This window comes from Heteronotia binoei, chromosome 4 (assembly GCF_032191835.1).
Source record: "Heteronotia binoei isolate CCM8104 ecotype False Entrance Well chromosome 4, APGP_CSIRO_Hbin_v1, whole genome shotgun sequence".
Taxonomy (NCBI): Eukaryota; Metazoa; Chordata; class Lepidosauria; order Squamata; family Gekkonidae; genus Heteronotia; species Heteronotia binoei.
In genome coordinates, this window is record NC_083226.1 from 143,514,391 (window position 1) to 143,520,390 (window position 6,000).

Genomic DNA, 6,000 nt, shown 5'->3' on the forward strand with positions numbered 1-6,000 from the left:
AGCAATGACAGGCAGATGTAATACCTCTCAGAGTTAATACAGTTGATTCACATTATGTAATTCTCCTTAGACTGATATTATCACAAGTCTTGGATGCATATTCACTTCTTAAAACAAAAAAAACCCCAACTCAACAACCCTAAATTCATAACTTTTTAAAAAGAGGTCTATATATTTGGGAAATTTCTTGCCACATGAACTTCTTATATCAATTAGCAATTTCAAGAAAGAAGGTGACATATTCTCCCAATACCAAAGGGGTTTTCCTAAGAAGGACAGGTTTCTTACCTGTAACTGGTGATCTTCGAGTGGTCATCTGTGCAATCACACATATGGGTAATCCGCAGGATTGGCCCCGACCTCGGAGAGTTCAAAGCAATCTTGATCGTAGATCTGGCGCGCCTCCCACTTGTCCTGGGAGGAGACAGCTACTGCGCATGCCTGGACAAGGGGGAGGTGCTTAGCCACTCAGTTTCTTCCCGCCGCCGGATAGGTGGAAATAACTGTGCTTACTAGCTTCCAGCAGCGGGGAAGGCTGGGTGGGTCTGTGTGATTGCACAGATGACCACTCGAAGATCACCAGTTACAGGTAAGAAACCTGTCCATCTTCTTCGTGGTCTCTGTGCATTCACACATATGGGTGATTAGCGAGCCATTTCTTCGGAGGTGGGTGCTGGACCTGTAAGAACATGAAGGGTTAGAGCGTAACGTAATGATAGTGGTACTCACAGTGGTTAGTCGAAGATCGATCGTAGCACTGCTTGTCCGAAGGAGGCATCTCGCCGGGCACGGACGTCGAGAGCGTAGTGCGAGGCGAAGGTAGATGTGGAGGACCAGACGGCTGCAGCGCATATGTCCTCTATAGGGATGCCTTTCATGAAGGCAGACGAGGTAGCCACGGCTCTGGTTGAGTGGGCTCGTATATGTTGAGGGATTGGTTGTTTTGCCAGCTGGTAGCAGAGTTCGATGGCAGCAACAATCCATTTGGAGAGTCTCTGAGTAGATATTCTGCTGCCCTTATTATGGGTAGCGTAGGTGACAAAGAGTCTAGGGTCTTTACGGATTTGGCGGGTTCTGTCTATGTAGAAGGCTAGGGCTCTCCGTGCATCCAGGTTGTGGAGTGCCCTTTGTCCCGCGTCCGCGGGGTGCTGGAAGAAGGCTGGTATAGTGGACTGTCTTCCTAGGTGAAAGGTAGAGACGACCTTGGGTAGGAAGGTCGGGTCAGGTCGGAGGACCACCGTACTGTTATGAAATATCGTATACGGTGGGTCTGCTCTGAATGCGCAGATGTCACTGGCCCTCTTGCCTGTGGTGAGGGCCGTAAGTAGTGCCGTCTTCCATGACAGCAGGTGTAGTGGGATGGAGGCCATGGGCTCGAAGGGTGGTTTCATGAGTTGGCTCAGGACTAGGGACAGGCTCCAGGTGGGTAGAACTTGTTTGATTGGTGGGTGTAGGCGAATGATGCCCTTGAGGAAAGCTCTGGTCGCGTGGTGAGAGAATACCGTTGTGCCATCGATGCGGGGGTGGAAGGCAGAGATGGCTGCCAGGTGTACCTTCAGGGAAGAATACGACAGACCCGCTCTGGAGAGCGTTAGGGTGTAAGTTAGTACCTGAGGTATAGTGGCGAGGTTGGGGTCGAAGTTGTGCTGTGAGGCATAGTGTGAGAAGCGTTTCCACTTAAATAGATAGGATTTCCTAGTAGATGGTTTTCTGGAGTTAAATAGATAGGATTTCCTAGTAGATGGTTTTCTGGAGTTCACTAGGACCTGACGGACCTCCGGAGGGAAGTCTAGAAACTGATTCTCCAGGCTGTTAATTTGAGCGATGCCGGGTTGTGGTGAAGGACCCTGCCGCCCTGTTGAGAGAGGAGATCCCGTGTTTGAGGGAGCTGGATGAAGGTATTGTTGGACAGGAGCAGCAAGGTCGTAAACCAGGGTTGGCGCGGCCACCATGGAGTTATGAGGATGCAGTTTGTGTGGTCTACCTGAATCTTCTGTAGAACTCTGGTGATAAGTGGAATGGGCGGAAAGAGGTAGTGGAGTGTTCCTTTCCAAGTTTGTATGAAGGCATCCCCCCTGGAGAGGTGGGATGGAGGACCTCTCATGTAGAAGCGGGTGCATTGGGCATTTGACGGTGAAGCAAATACATCTATCTTCGGTTGTCCGAAGATGCTGAATATCTGTCTGATGTATCGGCTGTTGATAGACCACTCGTGGTTGTTGGTGGAGTGGCGGCTCAGGGCGTCTGCCTGGGTGTTCTCGGCCCCTGGTAGGTGTACGGCCGTGAGGAAGATGCCCTGGCTTATGCTCCAATGCCACAGGGCTAGGGCTCTCTTGCAGAGTCTGACGGAGGCGGTGCCGCCCTGCCTGTTGATGTAAAAGACTGTGGCGATGTTGTCGGAGGTGATCTGGACGTGCTGGTTCCTTAGCGATGGGAGGAAGGACCGCAAAGCCTTGTGCACTGCGATGAGCTCCAGGCAGTTTATGTGGAGAGAGCGTTCGTAGTCTGTCCACTGGCCCTGCACCGTGAGGTCTTCCAAGTGGGCTCCCCATCCCCAGTTGGAGGCATCTGTGGTTACAATCACCGAGGGCGGTGTCTGCTTGAATGGCATGCCCTTGTAGAGGTGACGTTCCTTGGTCCACCATTTGAGGGATGGTACAATGTGTAGTGGAAGGGTGAGCAGTGTGGATTGATGTTGTGTGTGAGGGCGGAAAGTTCTTACGAACCACATTTGGAGGGGACGCATGTGCAGCTTCGCAAACCGCAGAACTGCTGTGGTTGCTGCCATGAGGCCTAGCATTCTCTGGAAGGTGAGCGCTGTTTGGGAGCGCTGGGCGATGATAGTGTTGGCCAGTGACATTATGGCGAGTGCCCTGTCCTGAGGTAGGAAAGCCGTTTGCGAGAGCGTGGAGATGTCTGCTCCTATGAATTGGATCCTCTGGGTAGGGACTAGTTTGGATTTTGAGAGGTTGACTAGGAGGCCTAAGGTGGCCAGGGTGGAGAGGGTGGTCGAGACGTCCAGTTGTAGTTGCTCCCTGGAATGGGCGACGATCAGCCAGTCGTCTATGTACGGGAAGATTGATATCTGCTGCTGGCGTAATGTGGCTGCTACTACTGCCATGCACTTGGTGAAGACCCTTGGTGCTGTGGAGAGACCGAAGGGAAGGGAGCAGAACTGGAAGTGCTGCTTCCCTATGGCGAACCTGAGGAATCTTCTGTGATGATGGTTGATTGTAATGTGGAAGTAGGCGTCCTGGAGGTCTATGGACGCCATCCATGCTCGTTCTGGGATGAGCGGGAGGATTGCCTGAAGCGTGACCATACGGAATTTCTTGTAGGTTATGTGTAGGTTGAGTTTGCGGAGGTCGAGAATGGGTCGGAGTCCTCCGTCCTTTTTTGGCACCAGGAAGTACCGGGAGTAGAAGCCGGTGCGATGGTATTGGGGTGGGACTGGTTCTATCGCGCCTTTGTCCAGCAGAGACGCGATTTCCGTCTGCAGGGGTGCGGACGGGGGTGTGGTGAGGAACCGGTGGTGCTTTGGAGTGGACGTAAACTCTATTAGGTAGCCTCTTTGAATGATGGCGAGGACCCAGGCGTCCGATGTTATGGTCCTCCAGGCAGTGTAGAATGGTTGTAGTCGTGTTGATGGGTTTGGCTGATGGAGGGAGACTGGACGGCTCGGGGCAGGGAGGTCAGAGAGACGGTTTGGGTGTGGTTGAAGGTTTCTTGGTTGTTTGGCGTCTGTGTTGAAAGGAAGGTTTGGACTGCGGTGGTTTGCGCTTCCATGGTTCCTGTTGCCGTGGGGATCTGTTCCCTTTGTATTGGTTGGACCTCCAGTTCCTTTGTCGATTGGTTTGGGTCAGAGGTTGGGAGACTCCCAGTCGTCTTGCCCTCTTCCTGCCATCGTCTACAGATGTGAGGATGTCATCTGTAGAGGAGCTAAACAGGCCAAGGCCATCAAAGGGCAAATCTTCAACTTTGTATTTGATGTCTGGTTGGAGGGAGGAGGACCTGAGCCACGCGTGTCTGCGGAGTGCTATGGCTGAGGCCAAGGTTCTGGAGGAACACTGTGCAGCGTGACGGGCAGTGTTGATTTGCTGTTTGGTTACTCTGGCCATCTCCTGCAGGGTGGTGGTGGCTGACTTTTGGGATGCCTCGGGCAGGGATGGTACCAATGGGATGGTACCAATGCGGCGAGGGAGGTGGTCAGGTTGTGGGTGTATGCGGAGAAGCATGCCATGTAGTTGAGGATTTTGGTTGTGGCTGTAGTGAGGGCGTAAATCTTTCTTCCGATCGTGTCGAGTTTTTTGCCCTCCCGTTCTGGTGGTACCGGGTGTCTAGTCTGCTTCGACTTCGAGGACGAATGTACAATGATCGAGTTCGGAGCCGGGTGGGTGAACAGGAACTTGGAATCAGGTGCGTGTATCTTGTACAGCGCTTCAACCCTCTTGGATGTTGGCGGTACCGATGCCGGTTTGTCCCATGCTTCTTTGAGTGTTTCTAGTAGAACGGGGAGCATTGGGAGAGAAGAGCTGGATGGAAGATCCGCGTGGACTAGATCAAAAACGACGTCCGAGACTCTGGGAGCGTCTGTATTGAGCTTTAGATTTAGCGAGCTTGCCATGTTTGCTACAAGGTCGAGGTAGGATCTTGGGCCTTCAGACGGTGATAAGTCTGCTGGCTTGGCTATGTCGGAGTCTGGGGATTGTAGGTCCGAACCCGAAGAGTGGTCGGAGTCGGAGAGTTCCTCCTCGGATCCGTCGTCGGTTCCTTGAGGTAGGTCGGGCTGAGGTGTTGTCTTGGGAGCCGTGTGTAGGGATTCTAGTGGTGACGGGAGCTTCGGTTCGGCGCCGAGGTCCGTAGGGTCGTCATGGTGGTGAAGCGATTCGATCGATGCAGTTTGGAGTCTGTGTGTGCGATCTCGGTAGCGCGGAGACTCTTGGTAGCTGTGGTAATGGCGATCGTGGGATGGTGATCGTCGGTGCCGTCTTCGGTGCCGTGGGGATGGAGACCTAGATCTCGATGGAGAGTAATAGTAGTGTCTCCCCCTGCGGTGGCTGCGAGAGCGTCGGCGGCTGCGGGACCTGGTGCGGCGGCGACTGCGGGACCTGGTGCGGCGGCGACTGCGGGACCTGGTACGGCGGCGACTGCGGGACCTGGTGTGTCGGCGACTGCGGGACCTGGTGCGTCTGCGACTGTGAGATCGAGGTCTAGTCAGGGGATCTCTCGGGGTCGAGGGTTCTCTGGTGAGCGCGTGGGCGTCTATCGGCTGTGAGAGATCTATGAATTTAGTGGGGTCGAGAGTGTGGGTCCTAACGGATGCGGTAGAGTGCGTATCCAGCAGCTGGTCTGGTGGGGAATTCGGAATGGACGGCGACTTTGATGAGATGCGGATGATTTCCAACGGAGTGATTGACGGTGTTGCCGTCGACTTCGACGTCGGAGTCTTCGGCATCGATCCGGAGGCAGTGGCGGTCGGGTTCGGGGCCTTCGGTTTGGTGGTCGGGTTCGAGGCCGAGTCGAGAGGGCGGGTCTTATGCTTTTTTGAGCTAGTGCTACCCGTCGGGTCCGAGTGGGCGGAATCGGAGCGGCGGCGCTTTTTGGGGTCGTCCGACTTCTTAGAGTGCTTGCCGGTCTTAGGCTTACAGGGAGTCTGTGCCACGGAAGCTGCCGACTGCGCCTCTCCCACGAGGTGTGGGGAAGATGGCGCGGGTTGTTGTTGTCCGCCACGCGGCATGGCCGGTCGGAGTGAGGTTTCCATGAGGTGGCTCTTGAGTCTCGCGGCGCGGTTCTTGCGGGCCTGTTTACCAAATTGGCTGCAGTGCACGCAGGAGTCTGGACGGTGTGCCTCTCCAAGGCAGAACAGGCAAAGAGAGTGGCCGTCGGACGAGGGGATTTTGGATGAGCAGCTGGTACAGCGTTTAAAGATTATCTTGTCCCTTCCTTCCATCCGCCCGGGAGGGGGGGGGGGAGGGAGGGGGAAAGTCCAGAAAGATAGTA

At 54.4% G+C, this 6,000-nt stretch overlaps 1 protein-coding gene across 5 annotated transcripts in view; it reads right to left on the bottom strand.

The window, feature by feature from the left end:
- Positions 1–6,000, bottom strand: part of KIF2A (kinesin family member 2A) — an 80,512-nt gene that overhangs the window by 50,482 nt on the left and 24,030 nt on the right. The window lies entirely within an intron of this gene.